Source organism: Hyla sarda, chromosome 2 (genome assembly GCF_029499605.1).
Source record: "Hyla sarda isolate aHylSar1 chromosome 2, aHylSar1.hap1, whole genome shotgun sequence".
NCBI lineage: Eukaryota > Metazoa > Chordata > Amphibia > Anura > Hylidae > Hyla > Hyla sarda.
Window position 1 is genome coordinate 225,883,190 of NC_079190.1, and position 26,396 is coordinate 225,909,585.

Sequence of the window (26,396 nt, forward strand, 5' to 3'; positions counted from 1 at the left end):
AGAGTGAGGGAGGGGGAGTGGTTATCACCTGAGGAGAAGAAAGGGACCCGCCCCCCTGCCTCTAGTCGACAACATTAAGGTAATTCAGAAATTAAGCTAATTCTGAGAGAAATATAGGTCATAGACACATAAAAATCTTCAATGTGAGATACTGAGCAACGTATAACTGTTTTTTTTTTTTTTGGGTGATCTGACAGGTATGCCTTAAGGACCAGAGCATTGTTTTTGCAAATCTGACCACTGTTATCATTAATAACTCTGGGATGATTTTTCTTTTCATTATGATTCCGAGATTGTTTTTTCGTGACATATTCTACTTTATGTTAGTGGTAAATTTTTGGCGATGCTTGCATCATTTCTTGGTGAAAAATTCCAAAATTCGATGAAAAATATGAAAATATTTTATTTATTTTTTTACTTTGAAACTCTCTGCTTTATAAGGAAAATTGACATCCCAAATAAATTATGTATTGATTCACATATACAATATGTGAAGCAATAGTAGGCTGTGCAAATGAAAAATAAAATTTTTCATTTTCACAGACTACTGTTCCAAAAATATGTCAGACACCTGTGGGGTGTAAATGCTCACTGCACCCCTTATTTCATTCCGTGAGGAGTGTAGTTTCCAAAATGGGGTCACATGTTCTGGCACCATGTAAATACACATGGCCTTCAATTCCAGACAAATTCTCTCTCCAGAATGGCACTCCTTCTCTTCTGAGCATTGTAGTGCACCCGCAGAGCACTTTACATCCACATATGGGGTATTGCCATACATTCTGTGAGGGGTGTAGTTGCCAAAATGGCGTCACATGTGGGTATTTATTTTTTTGCATTTATGTCAGAACCGCTGTAAAATCAGCCACCCCTGCGCAAATGTAGGCCTCAAATGTACATAGTGCGCTCTCACTCCTGAGCCATGTTTTGAGCCCGCAGAGCATTTAACATCCACATATGGGGTATTTCCGTACCACACTGGTTGGAAAACCTTGAAAAGTATGAGGCTACATCAGCATGTTTGTGTAAAAAATAAAAATTTTTACACTAACAGGCTGGTGTAGACCCCAACTTTTCCTTTTCATAAGGGGTAAAAGGAGAAAAATCCCCCCAAAATTTGTAACGCAATTGCTCCTGAGTAAGAAAATACCCCATTATAATAAATGTTGCCGAGAAGCATTAGATCATTGTGCATGTTGTGGATGTGCGACCATGTCTGTTTTCTCTATTTGAATTCTGTTTTAACAAAAAAACTGGGAAGCATAACTTCTAAAGGAGTAGTGACATAAGTTTAATGAGTGTTACGCATCCACACGTTTATCTGGTGTAGGATGTCATTGTGGTACTTGTGACCATCTGCAGGCATCCTTCATTGTATACATATTATGCTGGAGATCGCCCATAGCAACAGACCACAAGTGCAGGACCTCCACCCCAGCGTAAGTGCACAACTGCACTTGGGGTTGAGTACCTCCTGCCATTTCAGACCATGTCAAATTAAGCTGTTTAAGGTCTAAAGACTATACTAATGCACCCTTTTATCACATTGGGTAGCATTAAGGTTTCACATGTGAGGCCGGCACTGTATTAGCCACCCAGGGTGGGGCTTGTAGCCTGTCTCCCCCCTCCCATTGTATGTGTGCTCAGCCACACTGGAGGTAACCGGGGAACAGTCTGCATGTCGAACCTAATGCTGATGTAATTTTGTTCCTGGTTTTGCTTATCCGGCACAGGTAGGTTAGTGTTAGGTCCTGTACCACTTGAGAAACCTTGGCGTTGGTATGTAGGCTCAGGTATGTCCTTCATATAAGGATATACTGGCTAATGTCTCAATTTTACATCAGTTTTGAAGGTTAGCTAATGTCATTGTTTACATCTACCACAGCAGTGAATCTATATTATGGTAGTTGTCCGGCTAATGTCTCATTTTTACATCAGTTTTGAGGGTTAGCTAATTTCATTGTTTACATCTACCACAGCAGTGAACCTATATTATGGTACTTGTGACCGTCTGCAGGCATCCTTCATTGTATGCACATTGTGCTGGGGATAGCCCTTAGCAACGGACCACAAGTGCAGGACCTCTACCCCAGCGTAGGTGCACAAATGCACTTGGGGTTGAGCACCTCCTGCCATTTCAGACCACGTCAATGTAGTTTTTCATAAGTTTAACAGACCCTTGAATGGTAAATCTGTTAAGCAATTATATTTATGAATTCCTTCAATTGTAGCAATATAAATCATGTTGGTTGGCACCCTGCATTCCCAGAAACAGTTATTAAAGTGTTTCAGAGGAGAGTAGGCATGTTAACACACTAGATCTCAGAATTTTCTTATCCAAAAAAGCCTACTTTTTAATCTGTGATTTTGTATTTTTGAATAAATTCAAAATATTAATACATTTTATCAGAGCCTTTAAAACTTTCATATTTCATTGCATGCTATTTTAAGCTCTAGCTAGTTTGATCTAAGAACCCTTTTCTGGGCTCCATCTTAAGATAGATCCTTTTTGTGGCATTCCTGTAAATTGTAGTATCGATATATTATGTGCTTGGATTACTGTGATTCTAGAAAATGGATTATAGTCAGTAGTCCTGATTTTGTAAGCACAACACTGTTCACTATGTCCATTACCTCTCTGAGAGTTTATGGTTCATTGTGTGTGCTTGTTCTCATTTAGATTCATATCTGGATCACTGAACAGGAAACCTAAATACATCTAACATTCAGTGCCCATTCCATCGCTTTGATACTGTGTGAGGGTAGAATGGTTAATTGACTACAATAAGACTTGAAGCCAAGTTGCAGCCATCAAATATAATCAACCATATAATGATACAGTTACATTCAATATTTTATGCTGTACATTCTGGTTGTTGCACATTTATTGCAGCTTAATATTACAATAATTCATATACTGCGGCCCAAAGGGTATGGTGCTGGAAGAAAAGGGCACTGGTATAGAAAACTCATTAAGTGTTTATCATGATTTCTGCTCCATAATATCATATATGAAGGGTTTAGCTGTGATCATTAGAAGTCAGTGGGGGAGATTTATCAAAGGATTTAGACTGGTTTTTCCTGTCTAAATTTGTCGCACAGAAAGTCGCAGTCTAAATATGTGCGACTTTTCTGCGACTTTTGCTCTAGAGGGGTTTTAGAACATGATGCATGCAAGTCTATTTTAGACGGAAATGCATTGGAAAATGCATTGGTGCTGAATTTATCAAGTGCGACTTTTGTGCGACAAGTCGCATCTGCCCAAAATACGCTGAAATGTCAGACCATGTTGGAGCAAGTCTAAATGCAGTTTAAGCTGTAGACCCTGAAGTCTGAGCACAGAATTTATCGAGGGATGTGAGACCTTTGATAAATTAGGAGCACAATAGACAGGAGACTACCACATACGCTGGTCTATAAGCATACCCAGAATAGACTAGATTAGTAAATCTCCCCCAGTAAGCCTAAACTCTGAGCCTAGGTGAATGAATGGAAATTTCCCTGGATGAAAGGTGCTTCTCCAAAGACATAGATAGGTTCAAACAAACATATTTTATTGGTAAGGCAACACGTTTTGCTCCTGAACCAGGATCTTCGTCAAGCATAAACTCTGAGCTTAGAAAGAGCTGGTTTTCTGACATTAATTATAAGTGTCCTATAATTTAAACCCCTCTGTTTCTAGAATACACCATACATCATGTATAAATAATGGTAAGCACTGTGTTCTCGGTACTCAGTACCTAAAAACTCCTGCAGAGGAAGAAGCCCTCCTGACCTACAAGGGACACAAGCCTTAACCTAATGCAGCTGCTTTCAGATGCTTCTACTGGCTTTCCAGTTAGACATCTGGGTCCCTAGTTGTCACGACCGACTGCAGGGACAGGGAGAGTGAGCCATAAACTTACCCTAAAAACACTCTCCCTGCCTACTTGCCTATCCATCCTAAGTGATGGATCGACAACTTGGAGTCAGTCCCTCCCTGCGCTACAATGCAGTGGCGTAAAAACAAATAATAAACCTAGTCGGTCATAGGCCAGAAACAGAAACAGGAGAACTACTTGACAACTAGATATACCAAATAGGAAATAAATACTGACAGGGCAGAATGTAAACAGGCAAACTGATCAAGAACATAGGACACACTGGAACACAGAACAAACAAACTGGACACCCCACTCCACAAAAGGAGTAGACGGCATAATAAAGCCAAATAGACTACTGGCCAGCGGGCACACTCCACTGTGTGAACAGGATTCTGACCCAGTAGGAAACAAACATATAATACATGAAACTTCATAAAAATGGATACAAGAAAACCAAATTCTACAACATAGAGGAACTCTGGACAGAATACTAAACAGGATATATTTCAAGAGACAAGACAGGATAAATTCAAAACCAAACTCCACTAAAAGGAGGAATGCAGGACAGGATTCTCAGTGTGAACACAGACCAAACAAATCAGAATGGACAAACTAATCCTAAAACTGACTAATGTAACAAGACGTAAAACTCAGATAATATCACAGAATAAATACAAGATGCATACTCAAGCAGACTTGGAAGTATATTGCACAAGCAGACAAAGTGTATTGCACTCAATAACCAGCAACTAGAAAGCAGACTTAGCTGGAGTTAATAGGCACACCTGCCTTGCAATTGGAGGGAAAAGCTTAACTCTTCCATGCCTGGAAGAAAAGCACAGAAAACAGAAACTGAAAAACAAGGTCTGACCAGTGCCTAAAACAGAAAAATGCAAAAACAAATAAACGGACATTACACTAGTGAGCTGTACTAAAGGTAACCTTTCACCAATTCTTTGAGAAACCCCATCAAAATGTGACCAACATTCAAGATGTGTTCCATTTAAACTGCATCAAGTTCAACCTAAAGCCCTACTGTGTTGATCTAGAAGAAGATGACAACCCCCATGAGGCTGATGCCAATTGCCCCATAACAGAGAAAAAATTCCTTCCCGACTTCAATATGGCAATCAGAATAAGTCCCAAGATCAACGTCCTATCCCCGTAAATCTTGTATCCATTACCTGTAATATTATAATTTTCTAGAAAAACATCCAGATTCCCCTTGAACTTGTTTATTGGGTCAGACATCACAACATCATGTGGCAGAATGTTCCATTGTCTCACTGCTCTTACAGTAAAGAATCTCTGTCTGTGATGATGGTGAAACCTTCTTTTCTTTATATGTGGAGAATGCCCCCTTTGTCATGATTACCTTCCTAGGTATAAAAAAAATCACTAGAAAGATCTCTGTACTGTCCATTCATATATTTGTACATTGTGATCAATTCGCCCCTAAGACGTCTGTTCTCCAAACTAAATAACCCCAATCTTGACAACCTGTCTTGATACTGTAATCCTTCCATACCAACAATTATCCTTGTTGCCCGCCTCTTTTCATTTTCATTCAGTTCAACCATGGCCCTCCTATACGCAGGCACCCAAAACTGGACACAATATTCCATGTGCGGTCTGACTAATGGTTTATACAGAGGTAAAATTATGTTTCTGTCCCAAGCCTCTATGAGGGGCATTTACTAAGGGTTTTAGTCATTTTTTTCTGACTATTTTTGGCGCAAAATTGTCGCAATTGCACCTACCCTATTTTTTGTGCGACTTTCTCTAGCAAGAGCTAGAAAGTAAAAAAAAAATTTCCCGCATAATTCACGCAAGTTTTCAATTTTTACTTGCAGTGGTCAGGTATTTATTAACTGAGACAGTCGCAGTTGCGCAATAAACTGTCGCAACGGCCGTAAAAATTGACTAAATTTACTCCAGCTCCAACATGGAGCAGGAAAAGCTACTGCCGCCCAAGCTCCGACATACTTTCTCCCCGCTACCCTCACTGCGCTACCGGGACACTACAGTGATTTACATCCCACCCCTCTCACCTGCCAGCGCCACACAACTCCCATCTGTCTGCTGTTGCAAGACTACAAGTCCCAGCATGCCCTTACAGTGAGGACACGCTGGGAGTTGTAGTCTTGTAGCAGCGGGAGCTGAGCGGCGCGGGCGGGAGACAAGGGGGGGATGTATATCAGTGTGAGGGTAGCGGGGAGGCCGTATGGGGAGCCCTGGCGGCTGCACTGTAATGTCAGCCCGGGCTCCTGCCCTGACAGCCAAAGGCTTTGGCTGTCAGGGCATGCTGGGTGTTGTAGTTTTGCAACAGCTGGAGGGCCACAGTTTGCAGACCACTGGGTACTCTGCCGCAAACATCTTATCCTGTGTCCAGAGGATAGGGGATAAGATGTTCGATCACGGGGGGTCCTGCCGCTGGGGACCCCAGCAATCCCCATGCCGCTTGCAGCTTCCACATTTGTGATGGCATGCCGCGCCCCTTCCATTCATGTCAATGGGAGGAGGCATAACGGCTTTGCCATAACGGCTTTGCCATAGAAAGGAATAGGGGGTGCAGTGCGCTTGAGGCTATGGGGTACTTTAAGGGATGGCAATGCCAATCACCTTAACTACACCAAGTGCCTTAAAACACTGAACTCCTCCTTTTTGTGCCAACTTGGGATCTCTGTCTGTGATACCCAATCCAACTTGGCTAATGCCTCTACTCACCTTAAAGGGGTACTCCGGTGGAAAACTTTTTTTTTTAATCAACTGGTACCAGAAATTAGACAAGATTTGTAAATGACGTCTATAAAAAATTATTAATCCTTCCAGTACCTATTAGCTGCTGTATACTACAGAGAAAATTCTCTTCTATTTGGGATTTCTTTTTTGTTACTACCACAGTGCTCTCTGCTGACACCTCTGTTCATTTTGGGAAATGTCCAGAGCAGCATATGTTTGCTATGGGGATTTTCTCCTGCTCTGGACAGTTTCTAAAATGGACAGATGTGTCAGCAGAGAGCACCTTGGTCTTGACAGAAAAGAAATCCCAAATAGAAAAGAATTAGTTCTGTAGTATGTAGCTGCTAAGAAGTACTGGAAGGATTATAAAATTTTAATAGAAATAATTTACATATCTGGCAAACAACAGAGCACATACGTGCACTCACCGATCAGTGGAGACCGTTGCGTGTAGAAGTCCGGTAACGGGAAGCTGGATCGTAGCATCAGCGCAGGTAGAATGGCGCTCGGTGGCTACGCCGGCAGTTTCGCATGTAAGTGCGTGCTTCTTCCGGCCTCAAGTGCATGAGGCCGGAAGAAGCACGCACTTACGTGCGAAGCTGCCGGCATAGCCTCCGAGCGCCATTCTACCTGCGCTGATGCTGTGATCCAGCTTCCTGTTACCGGACTTCTCCATGCAACGGTCTCCACTGAGCAGTGAGTGCACGTACGTGCTCTGTTGTTTGCTACTATTGATACTTCATACTTTGTGCATGTGCACCACGCAGGAGACATAGGCCCAGATTTATCAAACTGTGTGAGAGAAAAACTGGAATGATTTTCCCACAGCAACCAATCACAGCTCAGCTTTTACTTTACCAAAGCTTGTTAGCTGAGCAGTGATTGGTTGCTCCATTTTTTCTCTCACACAGTTTGATAAATCTGGGCCATAGAGTTGGTTTGCTGAGGCCATGCTGACATCCAGGACAGGTGTAGTTTGCCTTTTGTGTGCTCCCCCCCCCCCTTCCTATCTCACTGTTTGAATAATTTATATATCTGTTTAACTTTCTTGCACCAGTTGATTTAAAAAAAAAGTTTTCCACCTGAGTACCTGCCTTTCACCGCTCACTGCATGATGGCATAGTCAGATACTGTATATAACTCATATCTCTGACTGTGACATCATATAGTGAGCGGTGAAAGGCACGTAGAAAATAGCAATAGTCCATTCATAAGCCACACACTTTACTTTTTTTGCCTCTTGCTTGGCTGAGGCTGAGGCCTCTTAGATTTATTACAGAATTAGCACTGCAGCCCAGAGTATTTCTGGAGAGAACTGTAGTGAGTCAGACTGTCTGCCTCACTACAGTCCCTGCCAGAAATACTCTGTGCTGCTGGGAAGCCTACTCCATCTTCTACCTGCCTTTCACTTCCCTCTACATGACGGCACAGTCAGAGATATAAGTTATATTTCACATATAACTTATAAGTCAGACTGTGCCATCATATAGGGAGTGGTGAAAGGCAGGTAGAAGATACATACAACTATACAATTAATAAGCCACCCACCTGGCCAGGCTAGCCTGTTTTTGGGTCCATGCAGATGTCGACTGAGAAAGCCGGCAGAGAGGTCAGGGCACTTCTTCAGCAGGGCTCTGTGCACTGAGGACAAGCTGGGCTCTGTACACTGAGGGGGCTCCATACACTGACAACAAGCAGGGGTCTTTACATTGAGGACAAGCAGGGCTCTGTACACTGAGGACAAACAGGGCTCTGTGCACTGAGGACAAGCAGGGCTCTGTACACTGAGGAGAATCAGAGCTCTGCACACTGAGGACAAGCAGGGCTCTGTACATTGAGGACAAGCAGGGCTCTGGACACTGAGGACAAGCAGGGCTCTGTACACTGAGGACAAGCAGGGCTCTGTACACCGAGGACAGGCAGGGCTCTGTACACTGAGGACAAGCAGGGCTCTGCACACTGAGGACAAGCAGGGCTCTGCACACTGAGGACAAGCAGGGCTCTGTACACTGAGGACAAGCAGGGCTCTGCACACTGAGGACAAGCAGGGCTCTGCACACTGAGGACAAGCAGGGCTCTGTACACTGAGGACAAGCAGGGCTCTGTAGATTGAGGACAAGCAGGGTTCTGTACGCTGAGGACAAGCAGGGCTCTGCGCATTGAGGACAAGCAGGGTTCTGTACACTTAGGACAAGCAGGGCTCCATACACTGAGGACAAGCAGGGCTTTGTACACTAAGGACAAGCAGGGCTCTGTACACTGAGGAAAAGTGTGGCTCTGTACACTGAGGACAAGCGGGGCTCTGTACATTGAGGACAAGCAGGGCTCCGTACACAGAGGACAAGCAGGCCGGGCGCACTGGCCTTCGGTGGCAGCAGTAAACTCCGGCACTGCCGGACGTGAAGTTCACGTGACCTAAGCGCCGCTCACAGGCAGCCACTGCGGTTCTCTTAAAGGGCTGCCGCTACAGTGGCTGTCTGGGAGCGGAATAACTGTAACAGCTCCGGGTCCCGATCCGAACTAGCGGCCACAGCGGGCCCTTTCCTCATGCTGGGCCTGGCTATTTAATAAGAAAAAATAATACATTTTCTTTAAAAAGATTTTATATGACAGGCGGCGGACAGCGGGCCCTTTTCCCGGCCGGGCCTTCGGACCACGGTCGAATGGACTGGCCGGTCAGTCCGCCCCTGGTTGTTATAATAATATATACAGTAGTTGTTATAATAATGTACAGTAGTAGCTGTTATAATAATATATACAGTGGTAGTTTTTATTATAATAACTACTACTGTATATATTATAACAACTACTATTGTATATATTATTATAACTACTATTGTGTATATTATTATTATAACAGCTACTAATGTATATATTATTATAACAACTACTGTATATGTTATTATAACAACTACTGTATATGTTATTATAACAACTACTGTATATATTATTATAACAACTACTGTATATATTATTATAACAACTACTGCTGTATATGTTGTTATAACAAACACTGCAGTATATATTATTATAACTACTGCTGTATAAATTATTATAATATATAGCAGTAATTGTTATAATAATATATACAGTAGTAGTTATTATAATAATATATACACTAGCAGTTGTTATAACAATATATACAGCAGTAGTTGTTATAATAATACATACAGCAGTAGTTGTTATAATAATATATACAGTAGTAGTTGTTATAATAATATATACAGCAGTAGTTGTTATAACAATATATACAATAGTAGTTATAATAATATATTCAGCAGTAGTTGTTTATAATATATACAGTAGTAGTTGTTATAATAATATATACAGCAGTAGTTGTTATAATAATACATACAGCAGTAGTTGTTATAATAATAATATTTACAGTAGTAGTTGTTATAATAATATATACAGTAGTAGTTGTTATAACAATATATACAATACTAGTTATAATAATATATACAGCAGTAGTTATTATGACAATATATACAGCAGTAGTTGTTATAATAATATATACAGCAGTAGTTGTTATAACAATATATACAGCAGTAGTTGTTATAACAATATATACAGTAGTAGTTGTTTTAACAATATATACAACAGTAGTTGTTATAACAATATATACAGCAGTAGTTGTTATAATACATACAGCAGTAGTTGTTATAATAATATGTACAGTAGTAGTTGTTATAACAATATATACAGCAGTAGTTGTTATAACAATATATACAGCAGTAGTTGTTATAACAATATATACAGTAGAAGTTGTTATAACAATATATACAGCAGTAGTTATTATAACAATATATACAGCAGTAGTTGTTATAACAATATATACAGCAGTAGTTGTTATAATAATATATACAGCAGTAGTTGTTATAACAATATATACAGTAGTAGTTGTTATAACAATATATACAGCAGTAGTTGTTATAATAATATATAATGTAGTAGTTGTTATAATAATACATACAGCAGTAGTTGTTATAATAATATGTACAGTAGTAGTTGTTATAACAATATATACAGCAGTAGTTGTTATAACAATATATACAGCAGTAGTTGTTATAACAATATATACAGTAGTAGTTGTTTTTATAATCAGACATACAGCAGTAGTTGTTATAATAATATATACAGCAGTAGTTGTTATAACAATATATACAGCAGTAGTTGTTATAACAATATATACAGTAGTAGTTGTTATAATAATATATACAGCAGTAGTTGTTATAACAATATATACAGCAGTAGTTGTTATAACAATATATACAGCAGTAGTTGTTTTAACAATATATACAGCAGTAGTTGTTATAACAATATATACAGCAGTAGTTGTTATAACAATATATACAGCAGTAGTTGTTTTAACAATATATACAGCAGTAGTTGTTATAACAATATATACAGTAGTAGTTGTTATAACAATATATACAGCAGTAGTTGTTATAACAATATATACAGTAGTAGTTGTTATAACAATATATACAGCAGTAGTTGTTATAATAATATATAATGTAGTAGTTGTTATAATAATACATACAGCAGTAGTTGTTACAATAATATATACAGTAGCAGTTGTTATAATAATATATACAGCAGTAGTTGTTATAACAATATGTACAGCAGTAGTTGTTATAACAATATATACAGTAGTAGTTGTTTTTATAATCATACTAGCTGAATACCCGGTGTTGCCCGGCTTTTCCTTCCTAATCCTTGTTGACATCCTATCCCGTCATCATATCCCAACCTCATATCCTATCCTCACATCTTGTCCTCATATCCCGACCTCCTATCCCGAACTCTTATCCCAATCTCCTATCCCGTCCTCCTATATTGTTGTCATATCCCAACCCCATATCCTGTCCTCATATCCTGACCTCCTATCCCGTCATCATATCCCAACCTCATATCCTCACATCTCGTCCTCGTCCTCATATCCCGAACTCTTATCCCAACCTCCTATCCCGTCCTCCTATTCTGACCTCCTATCCCATCCTCCTATCCTGACCTCCGATCCCGACCTCCTATCCCAACCTCCTATCTCAACCTCCTATCCTGACCTCCTATCTCGTCCTCCTATCCCGTCCTCCTATCCTGTCCTCCTATCTAGACCTACTATCCCGACCTCCTATCCCGACCTCCTATCTCAACCTCCTATCCTGACCTCCTATCCCGTCCTCCTATCCCGTCCTCCTATCCCGTTCTCCTATCCCGTCCTCCTATCTAGACCTCCTATCCCGACCTCCTATCCTGACCTCCTATCCTGACCTCCTATCCCGACCTCCTATCCTGTCCTCCTATCCTGACCTCCTATCTCGACCTCCTATCCCATCCTCCTATCTCGACCTCCTATCTCGACCTCCTATCCTGACCTCCTATCTTGACCTCCTATCTCGACCTCCTATCCTGACCTCCTATCTCGACCTCCTATCCCGACCTCCTATCTCAACCTCCTATCCTGACCTCCTATCCCGTCCTCCTATCCCTTCCTCCTATCCCGTTCTCCTATCCCGTCCTCCTATCTAGACCTCCTATCCCGACCTCCTATCCTGACCTCCTATCCTGACCTCCTATCCCGACCTCCTATCCTGTCCTCCTATACTGACCTCCTATCCCGACCTCCTATCCTGTCCTCCTATCCTGACCTCCTATCTCGACCTCCTATCCCATCCTCCTATCTCGACCTCCTATCTCGACCTCCTATCCTGACCTCCTATCTTGACCTCCTATCTCGACCTCCTATCCTGACCTCCTATCTCGACCTCCTATCCCATCCTCCTATCTCGACCTCCTATCTCGACCTCCTATCCTGACCTCCTATCTCGACCTCCTATCCCGTCCTCCTATCCCGACCTCCTATCCCGTCCTCCTATCTCGTCCTCCTATCCCGACCTCCTATCTCAACCTCCTATCCCATCCTCCTATCTCGACCTCCTATTCCGACCTCCTATCCTGACCTCCTATCCCGACCTCCTATCTCGACCTCTTATCCCGTCCTCCTATCTCCACCTCATATCCGGTCCTCATAACCCGACCTCCTAACTCGACCTCCTATCCCGACCATCCCGTCCTCCTATCTTGACCTCCTATCTCGACCTCCCATCCCGTCCTCATATTCCGACTTGTAATATGTGTACCAGGTATTGAAATATCTCCAGCCGTACAGAGGTTATGTGGGAACATACATTTCCTATTGATTTGCATGGGACTTTAAACAAAACCCCTGACCCTCACAAATGGGGGTAGTTAAGGGTTAAATTAACTATCTTATATTTTAAGTGGACATATAAGTAACATGTGACCAAGAATTATCGAAATATCTCCAGCCGTTTGAAGTTATGCAGTAACATATATTTCCCATAGACTTGTATAGGACTTTAAACATAAACCCCTCCCCTGGCAAATGGGGGTGAGTAAGGGTTAAATCACCTAGCCTATGTTTGTTGTTGACATATAAGTAACATGTGTGCAAAGTTTCATGTTAATATCTTTAGCCGTTTGGAAGTTTTTGTGGAACATACATACATACACACACATACGTTGAGTTTTATATATATATATATATATATATATATATATATATATATACATATATATATAGATATACAGCAGTAGTTGTTATAACAATATATACAGTAGTAGTTGTTATAATAATATATACAGCAGTAGTTGTTATAACAATATATACAGTAGTAGTTGTTATAATAATATATACAGCAGAAGTTGTTATAATAATATATACAGTAGTAGTTGTTATAACAATATATACAGCAGTAGTTATTATAATAATACATACAGTAGTAGTTGTTATAATAATATATACAGTAGTGGTTGTTATAATAATAATATATACAGTAGTAGTTGTTATAACAATATATACAGTAGTAGTTGTTTTTATAATCATATATATATGCAGTAGTTGTTATAATAATATATACAGTAGTAGTTGCAATAATATATGCAGTAGTTGTTCTAATATCCGTGCTGATTACTCCCTCTTGTGATCACAGTTCCCCTCAGTGCCTGCCCTCTGCACATTTCTGCTGCTCAGTTGGTTACACTCATAATAAATTATTTATCTGGAAGCAGATCCCTGTACTGCAGTTACTGTTAGTGAGGTGAATATTGTAGATCTGTGTCTCAAGTGACAGTGCTGAGGACTGCTTTTTGCATTGCAAGTACTATGGATAATATACTACTGTATGGGCTCATGTGCTGTGTACAATCTAAACAAATATGTAATAACTAGCGATGAGTGAGCGGAGCCCAGCAAACCCGGTCTGATTCAGAACTTTAGGGTAAAAGCAGCCTACCAAACTTTCAAACTATACCAGGCTCTGCCTGAAAATGGTGTTATTATAGTGGAAGGGATGAAGAACACATGGCATTTTGGAGTCAGAATGCATGATAGGATGAGGAAATAACAGAGGTGGTGTCGGGATAGCCTAGCATACCTTATAGCTAGCAGCAAGATCACATGATCTTTGCTTTTCTTTAATGTTTTGGACTTACTCCTTGAAAGGATCAAAATAAAGACCAAATAGTGCCCAAAATACTATGGGGGAGATTTTTCAAAACCTTTGCAGAGGAAAAGTCACCCAGTTGCCCATAGCAACCAGTTAAACTGCTTCTTTTATTTTCAACAAGGCCTCTGAAAAATGAAAGAAGCAATCTGATTGGTTGCTAGGGGCAACTGCACCACGCTTCCTCTACACAGGTTTTGATCAATTTCCCCCATGTGTGAATTCAGTCTATCTCTCCGCAATGCACTACACCGCAGGCACCTCCTACATATACCTCTGTCAGCCAAGTAGGGAACTCCTGGATGGAGAAGCCTAAACTGTTGAAAAATCAGTTTGTTTGTTTGTCTCAATGAAACATGAAAGTCATAATTATTGAAAATCTTCTCTAATGATGGATCTCATTGTGTTATGGAATACATTGCAGATGGTTTTAATATTATGGCTCATCTGTGTATGTCATGCAGTAGTGATGCTTTTTGCACAGACAGCATCTTGGACATAGTGATGACAAATCACTATGCTATAATCTAATTTTGCTATTGAAAAGGTGTGCTGATTTCCTTATCTAAAAGCAGCTTCCATATAGTAGCAGGCTTTACTGAAAGAAGCGTATTTGAATTAATGCCACAGGCTTTCTTTCCATCAATATTCAAGTCAGATAAAATTTGAACGCTTATCTTTTGCAATATATTTGTACTGTCAACTGACTTAGCCTATTGAATAGCTAAAGAATATCTTTAATCTTTGTACTGGAGCAGATATATTATATCTCTAAGGTACACAATATTTCCGAGCCCGGAATGTTGGTAACGTTTTCTGCCAATTAGCAGCCTTTATTGACTATGAATATAACTTTAACTTACTCACTTGTAAAATCTGACACTAAAAATGTCTCCATCTTCATTACTTTATGCATCAAACCATATGAAACTATATGAAGAAGAGTTACCCCTTGCTAACCAGCTGCTATCTACAAGGGAAAATGTCAATTTACTGTAAGTGCTATTGTATGGAAAACAAAGAATGACATGACTGGAATCAACAGCCCTTCATTGTTTTTAACTGGTGCTTGTAGTCTCCAAAAACCAAGGACATATTAACGTTTTTAAGATATGGAGCATTGTGTTATGGGCAGTGGCACACGACTGCGTGGTCTACCTCTATGGGCCCTCCTCAGAATGGATTATGTGCGGACCACCGATCACACCTCTATGTCATGTTCCACTCCAGTTCATTCGTTTTATTGGTCAGACTTTTTACATTAGTCAACATGCAATTTAGAGGTGTATGAGTCTTTTTCTATGAAGCCTTTCCCTATTAACTATTCTTACCCCTCTCTCTGCTCCATCCCCAGGTACATTAATAAGTCCCAGCTCTCTATCTACACTATATTTACCTTCTATATTGTAGTTTCCCTTCCCCCCTGCCACTAGTAGTGGGAATGCACCCTAACAGCATTTCAAGGGGTATTCAAGGATTTTTCTGTATTTGACTATGCTGGAGGGGCTGTAAAATTAGTGCAGTTCATAATATAATGTCTGTAACTGTGTGTGATGGCTGGTCTTGCAATTCTTATGTGATCTTTGCTCCAATGTTTATTTTTAACAGCATACAAATTTACTGTCGTCTCAGGTTTTCCCAGGTTGCAGTGCGGCTTCAGACTTTACATCACTAGTCAGGCATTCAGAGGGAGCCTGTGTACTTTAGTGGGTGGAGCAACCGCTGGATGGGAAGGAGATGCACACTCCTCCACCCTTCTGACCATCTTCTCCCAATGAACAACTGCACCCTCCCAATTGAGGTACAGCCTGTCCCTACCATAGAGCCTGTATCTTACAGACAAGTCATCCCAGTTTTCCATGAACCTAAAATTCTCCTTCCTACACCAGTTCCTGAGCCACTTGTTCAGCTCCATATATTTCTGCTGCATCTCTTGTGGGGCACATAGTACAGGTAATATTTCTGAAAAAAATTACCTTGAAGGTCCTTGCCTTAAAGGGAACATTGAGTTCCGAATGCTGTGTGGGGCTTCACGCCCGCCCCCTCGTGACGTCACACCCCGTCATGTGATAGCTATCACGCCCCCTCCCGTAGGCTTGCATTGAGGGGCGGAGCGTGACATCACACGGGGGCGGGGCGGGACGGGACGTCACACGCCGCCCGCCCTGTAGTCGCCGGTAATCAGTCCCGGAGCGAACACGCTCTGGGGACTGATTACAAACGGGGTGCCACATGCAAGATTCCGGGGGTCCCCAGCGGCGGGACTCCCGTGATCAGGCATCTTATCCCCTATCCTTTGGATAGGGGATAAGATGTCTAAGCACCGGAGTACCCCTTTAAACTTCATCCAAAAAAATAAGAAATAACAAAACAAAGAAAACTAAACAAAAAAGATGCTAAATTAAGTATTTCTTTAAGGTGATTTCAAATAAGTTATAAACATCTTAACTCAGTCTTAAACATCTGCATGTACAATAGTGATCATGACTAGTCATGGGCAATTTGTGCCATCAGAAAATGAATAAATCAAATCCAGGCTGTGCCATTCAGTCACTCTATGGTCTCTTCTTGCTGCCACAAACTCCAGACTGTGCCATTCAGCCCCAATTTGGTTTCCCCATGCTGCCACAAACTCCAGGCAGTCATTCAGCCACTATATGGTCTCCTCATACTGATGCCACCTCCAGGCTCTGTCATTGTGCTGCCATGTGACATGTGACTCCGTGTTAAATTTGGTCCTTTGTACCCACACGCCGGGGCCAGGGACACTAAAACTTGGGAGTTAAAATTTCAAATTCCTCAATTTAAATTTAAAAATCTTAAATTCCAATGGTCTCCTCATGCTTCAGCCACCTCTAGGCTGTGCAATTCAGCCACTTTATGGTGTCATGATTCAGCCACCTCCAGACTGTGTCATTCAGCCAATATAAGGTTTACTGATGCTGCTGGGCCTGGGCCAAATTTTTTTATGGTAGCACTAGCTACTGTGGTGTCCCGGTACCATATTGCATCCAGTACCTAGTGTAGAGGTCCCCAAAGTCTGAGTAACTACATTCAGGTAGGGTTCCGCAGGTGAGACAGCCCCTAGTCAGACTCAAGTCTAACTTTAACCCCTTAACCCCTTAACGATGAAGGACGTAAATGTACATCCTGGTGATGCGGTACGTCACACCCCGTCATCCCGCGGATGTCCGCCATTAACCCCTCAGATCCCTTGATCAATACAGATCATGGCATCTGCAGAATCACGGTCACTTAATTGGATGATCGGATCGCCTGCAGCGCTGCTGCGGTGATCTGATCATTCAGCACGGCAGACAGAGGTCGCCACACCTGCCTCCGCTGTCTTCCGGGAGTCTTCTGCTCTGATCTGCCTTCCCGCAGACCAGAGCAGAAGATGACCGATAACCCTGATCAGTGCTGTGTCCTATAAATAGCACTGAACAGGATTAGCAATCGAATGATTGCTTTAAATAGTCCCCTATGGAGACTATTAAAGTGTAAAAATAAAAGTAAAAAAAAGTAAAAAAATAAAGTAAAGAAAACCCTCCCCCTGTAAAAACGTAAATTGCCCCATTTTCCCTATTTCACCCCCAAAAAGTGTTAAAAAAAAATATTTTATATACATATTTGGTATCACCCCATGTGTAAATATCTGAACAATTAAAATAAAATGTTAATGATACCATACGGTGAACGGTGTGAACGTAAAAAAAAAAAAAGTCCAAAATAGCTGCTTTTTTATAACATTTTATTCCAAAAATTATTTATAAAAAATGTATTAAAAGTTTTATATAAGCAAATATGGTATCAATAAAAAGTAAAGATCACGGCGCAAAAAATGAGCCCTCATACCACCGCTTATACGGAAAAAATGAAATAGTTATAGGTCTTCAAAATAGGGGGATCTTAAATGTACTAATTTGGTTAAAAAGTTTGTGATTTTTTTTAAGCACAACAGTAATAGAAAAGTACATTATCATGGGTATCATTTTAATCGTATTGACCCAAAGAATAAAGAACACATGTCACTTTTATCGTAAATTGTACGGCGTGAAAACGAAACCTTCCAAAATTAGCAAAATTGCGGTTTTCTTTTTAATTTCCCCACACAAATAGTATTTTTTTGGTTGTGCCATACATTTTATGGTAAAGTGAGGGACGGCATTACAACAGACAACTGGTCACGCAATAAAACAGCCCTCACACTAGTCTGTGGATGAAAATATAAGAGTTATGATTTTTTGAAGGCGAGGAGGAAAAAATGAAAACGTAAAAATAAAATGTTCTGCGTCCTTAAGGCCCAAATGGGCTGCGTCCTTAAAGGGTTAAGGGGTTTTCCGTTTTTGCACTTTCGTTTTTTCCTCCTTACCTTTAAAAAATCATAAACCTTTAAATTTTGAACCTAAAAATCCATATTATGGCTTATTTTTTGCGCCACCAATTCTACTTTGCAGTGACATCAGTCATTTTACACAAAAATCAATGGCGAAACGGAAAAAAAAATCATTGTGAGACAAATTGAAAAAATAACGCAATTTTGCAACTTTTGGGGGCTTCTATTTCTACGCAGTAAATTTTTCGGTAAAAATGACACATTCTCTCTATTCTGTAAGTCCATACGATTAAAATGATACCCTACTTATATCAGTTTGATTTTGTCGTACTTCTGAAAAAAATCATAACTACATGCAGGAAAATGTATACGTTAATTATTTAGCTATTTATAATAGCGACGATACCACATATGTTTATTTTTATTTTTATTTACACAGTTTTTTTTTAATAGGGGAGGTGTTAAATGATCTTTATTCACTTTTTTTTCCACTTTTTTTTTGCAGTCTTTTAGCTCCCATAGGGACCTACAACACTGCACACACTGATCTTTTACATTGATCACTGGTTTCTCATAGGAAACCAGTGATTGATGATTCTGCCGCTTGATTGCTCATGCCTGGATCTCAGGCACTGAGTAGTCATTCGGCGATCGGACACCAGGAGGCAAGGTAGGAAACCCTCTTCGTGTCTAACAGCTGTTCGGGATGCCGCGATTTCACCGCGGTGATCCCGAACAGCTCCCTGAGCTAACCGGCATGGTTTCACTCTCACTTTAGACGCAGCGTTAAACTTTGAACGCCGCGTCTAAAAGGTTAATAGCACGCGGCACCGCGATCACTGCCGCGTGCTATTAGCCACGGGTCCCGGCCTCTAACGTCGTGGCCCCGCGTTATAGAAAGGGAAAGGACTCAGGACGTACCAGCACGTCCTCGGTCCTTAAGGGCTTAATGTTCATAAATGTATATATTAATAATTATAGCTATATTGTATAGAAACGTATAATGCTTACCTTGTTCAGCGTCGCAGGACCTTCGGTCATGTGACCATGCTAGTAACCTCTACGGTATGTTGCAGGACCTTAGGAGGTCCTTGGGTCACGTGTTACCCACAAATCTCTGTAAAGGTGATTGACATCCGTTTGGACCAATTAGCGTTAGTCCAGCCCCTGCCCATACAAGGGAGCTGCGCCCAATTATCGCTCTCTTGGGTTGCTGCTCTCGTGGATACCGGACTAACAGGACAGTGTGCTACGCAACTTTCAACGACATGCTAGGCCTCAAAACCTACGCCCTCAGCAGAACCAAAAATCGTTTAAGAGTTTTACTCTAATTCCTGCTAATGCTAGCGTGACTACTGGACCGCAACTAATTCCCCTAAATCCAGTGGAACAGCGCAATAGACGAAAGACTGTTAAAACTAAAGTCTCAACCATTGTCAATTTCCAAAAGGAAGCTGTTGTATTGATAAGAGACTGTTATGTTAATGAAGTGTACAGAAAATCTTCAGTAAAGTTATCGCTGTTTACAGAAGCTTTCCGGTTGTGGACAATTCATTATTACTCACTACCTCAAACCTATTAACATCTACCTCCCTATCGTTCCTGGGAAGGGCGGCGGTAGGAAAAGCTTTATTGATGAGCCTTCACCCTGGCGTCACGAATAGCAAAGGTTAACAAGCACCCTTAAATAACCGCACAGCTACACTCCCCATACCCTACATCCCCCAGGCTACCACACTACCATAAATCTTCAATTTAAATTTCAAAATTCATCTTTTAATCTAAGGGATTGTGAAGCCCTAATGTCTACTCATGCTTCTGCCAGCTCCAGGCTGTGTCATTCAGCAACTATATGGTCTCCTCATACTCATGCCACCTCCAGGCTCTGTTATTGTGTTGCCATGTGACATGTGACTCCTTGTTAGATTTGGTCCTTTGTACCCACACGCCGGGGCCTGGGACACAAAAACTTGGGAGTTAAAATTTCAATGTCAAAATCCTCAATTTAAATTTAAAAATCTTAAATTTCAATGATCTCCTCATGCTTCTGCCAACTCCAGGCTGTGCCATTCAGACACTATATGGTCTCCTCATGCTTCAGCCAACTCCAGGCTGTGTCATTCAGCCACTATATGGTCTCCTCATACTTCAGCCAACTCCAGGCTGTGTCATTCAGCCACTATATGGTCTCCTCCTGCTTCAGCTACCCCCAGGCTGTGCCATTCAGCCAATAAATGGTTTACTGATGTTGCTGTGCCTGGGCCTAAAAAATTTTATGGTAGCACTAGCTACCATAAATCTTCAATTTAAATTTCAAAATGCATCTTTTAATCTTAGGGATTGTGAAGCCCTAATGTCTACTCATGCTGCTGCCAGCTCCAGGCTGTGTCATTCAGCAACTATATGATCTCCTCATGCTGCCAAAACCTCCACGCTGTGTCATTCAGCAACTATATGGTCTCCTCATGCTGCCAACACCTCCACACTGTGTCATTTAGCCAGTATATGGTCTCCTCATGCTGCCAACACCTCTACACTGTGTCATTCAGCCACTATATGGTCGCTTCATGCTTCTGCCACATCCAAGCTGTTTCATTTAGCCACTATATGGTCTCCTCATCCTGGCAACACCTCCACGCTGTGTCATTCAGACACTATATGGTCTCCTCATGCTGCCAACGCCTCCACGCTGTCACGATTCGGCTGGCAGGAGGTGGATCCTCTGTGCCAGAGAGTGATAGGCGTGGACCGTGCTGGTGGACCGGTTCTAAGTTGCTACTGGTATTCACCAGAGCCCGCCGCAAAGCGGGATGGTCTTGCAGCGGCGGTAGCAACCAGGTCGTATCCACCAGCAACGGCTCAACCTCTCTGACTGCTGAAGATAGGCGCGGTACAAGGGAGTAGACAAGAGCAAAGTCGGACGTAGCAGAAGGTCAGGGCAGGCAGCAAGGATCGTAGTCAGGGGCAACGGCAGGAGGTCTGGAACACAGGCTAGGAACACACAAGGGAACGCTTTCACTGGCACAATGGCAACAAGATCCGGCGAGGGAGTGCAGGGGAAGTGAGGTATAAATAGGGAGTGCACAGGTGAGAATACTGATTAGGCCTGCTGCGCCAATCAGTGGCGCAGCGGCCCTTTAAATGGCAGAGACCCGGCGCGCGCGCGCCCTAAGGAGCGGGGCCGCGCGCCGGGACAACACAGACGGGGAACGGGTCAGGTACGGGAGCCGAGATGCGCATCGCGAGCGGGCGCGTCCCGCATCGCGAATCTCATCCCGGCTGAGAGTAATATCGCAGCGCACCCGGTCAGCAGGTCTGACCGGGGCGCTGCGAATGAGAGAACACTGCGTGCGCTCCGGGGAGGAGCGGGGACCCGGAGCGCTCGGCGTAACACACGCTGTGTCATTCAGCCACTATATGGTCTCCTCATGCTGCCAACACCTCCTCACTGTGTAATTCAGCCACTATATGGTCTCCTCATACTGATGCCACCTCCATGCTCTTTCATTGTGCTGCTCTGTGGCATTGATTCTAAAAGTGATGCCTGTAATCTGCATGTCATACTGAATAACAGTATTATTTCCCTACCCCAGCACACTCCTTATGCGTGTTAGAACAAAGCAAAGTGTTCTACATCCCTATTGAGGCTCTCTGTAGGCCAGAAATAGCTGTTTTTAATATAGATTAGCAGCGAATAAATTCACATCGAACCAATTTTTTTCGGAAAGTTTGGCGAATTGGCCGAATCAAATCTTTCAAAAGTTCGCTCATCTCTCGTATAGATATTTTGAGAGTGAGAAATAACAAAAACGCTGTAAATCATATTTATTCTTATTTCCTTGGGCTCGCTCAAGTATTATTTATGGTTCACAAGTGCTTGTGCTTTAGGGCTAAGGAAGGATCCGTGCTTGTCTTCTGCCTCAATGGCTATGTTGTGAGTGCACCATAACACTGAAGCTATCTTTTTGTGAAATGGCTAATTTCTGTTGGAATTTTCTCTTTCAAACTACAAGTCCCATAATACCTTGTTTGTAAGTGTGAGGTCATTTTTCTTCCTTCCAAGCGATGTTACAGTGATTCAGTTCTTCATAAACCAAGCGACTTGAAGTTTGCTGACTTTAACCTGCATAAATTAGTTCAGCTTGCAGGTACTCCGGTGGGCTGGAAAAGGTGGATTCAGTCCTAGGAAAGAGTCTCCTAGGACTGTATCCACCTTTTCCAGCCCACCTGAAAGCTGAACTAATTTATGCCGGCTTAAGTCAGATACTGCCGAGCCAAGAAGTTCGTGACAAATCGAATTACTGTAACTTCGCTCATCTCTACTTGCCTCACAGGTAAATTCAATTTACGGATTACACTGATTTAGGTAACCTACATATAATCAGGAAATGGCTAAGATATGTGGATGACGTGTTCGTCCTATGGATGGGCACCCATCAAGAATTGGATGAATATGTAGATTACCTAAATCAGTGTCATCCGTTAATTGAATTTACCTGTGAGGCAAGTGCTACTTGTATACATCATTTGGATGTGGAAGTTAAAAATGTGAATAATAGAGTAGAAACCACACTTTTTGTGAAAGAAAGTGATAGAAATAATTTGCTTCATAAAGAGAGTACACATGCCCCACAGGTTTTCAAAGGGATACCAAGAGGAAAAAAAATTGAAATGACATGATCGAGAAGTTTGAAAACAAGGAAAAGGGGCACGTTTCCATGTAGAGCGTGCCAAAATTGTAATGGGATTATTAAAGGGGACACTGTGACACATTCCATGAAGGGCACAAAGATAATGATGAAAAGTTTTTTTCACATGCGGGACAAAAAATGCCCTTGTGGAATGGGTTACGTGGGCCAAACATCCAGAAATGGGAAAATCATACTAAATGAACATAAAAGCTCTATTAGAAATTATAAGAGAAGAAGTGAGAAAAAGATAAAGATTAGAAAGATTATGTTGATGAAATGAGTCTGGCTAGACAATTTTCTGAAAATGGACATCAGGTATGTGATGTAAGGGGGATAATACTAGAAGAGGTAGAGAGTATAGGACAGGAAGTGTTAACTAGAAGAAACCTATTGAAACGTGAGGTATATTGGATCCACAAGTTGGGAACGCTAGCCCCGAACGGGATCAATGAAAATTGTTCATTTAATGTATTTTTGTAAAATTACTGATCTCCATAGTATTGTTTTTAATGTGCACTATATCTTTTGATGTTTTTATGTCTTTTCTACTTTGTTATAGAACTAATGTTCTCATGAGAAGTATGTTGTATTTAATCATGGTGGTGGGTGTGCACGTGAGAGGCTTGAGAAAGGGAGTTCATTCTCCTGAAATGTCACCTGATCTATGGTCGGCGCTCGGATCTTCTGAGCAGCTCGACTTTCAGCCCGCAGGAGATGCAATGAATCACGGCCAGGAACAGAAAACCTCGTAGAGGCTGGTGAAATCCTAAAATGCCGGACTGATTTTTGCTACTTTATCACTGGGTGACTATCCTTGTTATATCCATGCTATGTCTGGATGGATGGATGCTATGCATGGATAAAGATATTGGATATATGCAATCCCCGTTTGTGTTGCATTCATTTACTACATATTGGGGGGCATTTACTAAGGGGTTTAGTCATTTTTTTCTGACTATTTTTGGCGCAAAATTGTCGCAATTGCGCCTACCCTATAAATTGTGCGACTTTCCCTAGCAAGAGCTAGAAAGTCAAAAAAAAATTTCCCGCTTAATTTACGCAAGTTTTCAGTTTTGACTTGCAGTGGTCAGGAATTTATTAACTGAGACAGTCGCAGTTGCGCAATAAACTGTCGCAACGGCCATAAAAATTGACTAAATTTACTCCAGCTCCAACATGGAGCAGGAAAAGCTCCTGCCGCCCGGGCTCCGACATACTTTCTCCCCGCTACCCTCACTTCGCTACCGGGACACTGCAGTGATTTATATCCCCCCCTCTCACCTGCCAGCGCCACACAACTCCCATCTGTCTGCTGTTGCAAGACTACAAGTCCCAGCATGGCCTTACAGTGAGGACACGCTGGGAGTTGTAGTCTTGTAGCAGCGGGAGCTGAGCGGCGCGGGCAGGAGACAAGGGGAGGGGGGGGGGTAGCGGGGAGGCCGTATGAGGAGCCCGGGCGGGAGACAAGGGGGGTAGCGGGGAGACCGTATGAGGAGCCCGGGCGGCTGCACTGTAATGTCAGCCCGGGCTCCTGCCCTGAGAGCCATAGGCTTTGGCTGTCAGGGCATGCTGGGTGTTGTAGTTTTGCAACAGCTGGAGGGCCACAGTTTGCAGACCACTGGTGTGTGGTCTGTAAACTGTAGTCCTCCAGCTGTTGCAAAACTAAACAGCTGAAGGGGACCGGCGAAGAAGTTCACTTACCCTTCCGAGGCTCCAGCGACGATCGCTGACGGAGATCGTCGCGCGGCACTGTCGCGCGGCAGTGTCGCGCGGCAGTGTCGTGCAGCGCTGGATCCTACGGAAGCCGGTAAGTTGCGCAAGCTTCCCAACCAGGGTGCAAGACTACAACTCCCAGCATGCCTGGACACCCTTTGGCTGTCCGGGCATGCTGTGAGTTGTAGTTTTGCAACAGCTGGAGGCACCCTTGTTGGGAAACACTGGCCTAAAACAGTGTTTCCCAACCAGGGTGCCTCCAGATGTTGCAAGACTACAACTCCCAGCATGCCTGGACAGCCATTGGCTGTCCAGGCATGCTGGGAGTTGTAGTTTTGCAACAGATGGAGGGTCACAGTTTGCAGACCACTGGTTTGTGGTCTGTAAACTGTAGTCCTCCAGCTGTTGCAAAACTAAACAGCTGAAGGGGACCGGCGAAGAAGTTCACTTACCCTTCCGAGGCTCCAGCGACGATCGCTGTCGGAGATCGTCGCGCGGCACTGTCGCGCGGCAGTGTCGTGCAGCGCTGGATCCTACGGAAGCCGGTAAGTTGCGCAGGCTTCCCAACCAGGGTGCCTCAAGTTGTTGCAAGACTACAACTCCCAGCATGCCTGGACAGCCTTTGGCTGTCCAGGCATGCTGGGAGTTGTAGTTTAGCAACAGTTGGAGGCACCCTGGTTGGGAAACACTGGCCTAAAACAGTTGGGAAACACTGGCCTTAAACAGTCACCCTGGTTGGGAAACACTGTTTTAGGCCAGTGTTTCCCAACCAGGGTGCCTCCAGATGTTGCAAGACTACAACTCCCAGCATGCCTGGACAGCCTTTGACTGTCCAGGCATGCTGGGGCTTGTAGTTTTGCAACATCTGGAGGCACCCTGGTTGGGAAACACTGTTTTAGGCCAGTGTTTCCCAGCCAGGTTGCCTCCAGATGTTGCAAAACTACAACTCCCAGCATGCCTAGACAGCCTTTGACTGTCCAGGCATGCTGGGACTTGTAGTTTTGCAACATCTGGAGGCACCCTGGTTGGGAAACACTGTTTTAGGCCAGTGTTTCCCAGCCAGGTTGCCTCCAGATGTTGCAAAACTACAACTCCCAGCATGCCTAGACAGCCTTTGACTGTCCAGGCATGCTGGGGCTTGTAGTTTTGCAACATCTGGAGGCACCTTGGTTGGGAAACACTGTTTTAGGCCAGTGTTTCCCAGCCAGGTTGCCTCCAGATGTTGCAAAACTACAACTCCCAGCATGCCTAGACAGCCTTTGACTGTCCAGGCATGCTGGGGCTTGTAGTTTTGCAACATCTGGAGGCACCCTGGTTGGGAAACACTGGCCTAAAACAGTGTTTCCCAACCAGGGTGCCTCCAGATGTTGCAAAACTACAAGTCCCAGGTTGGGAAACACTGTGCCCGGCCTCCGCCCCACCTTACTGTAAGGGCATGCTGGGAGTTGTAGTCCTGCAGCTGGGGGCAGGGGACAAGCTTGTCACTTGCCCACACATGGCGATGTGCCAGGATGCCTGCTGA

At 42.8% G+C, this 26,396-nt stretch overlaps 1 protein-coding gene across 2 annotated transcripts in view; it reads right to left on the reverse strand.

Moving 5' to 3' along the window:
* Positions 1-26,396, reverse strand: part of CALN1 (calneuron 1) — a 422,585-nt gene that overhangs the window by 229,951 nt on the left and 166,238 nt on the right. The window lies entirely within an intron of this gene.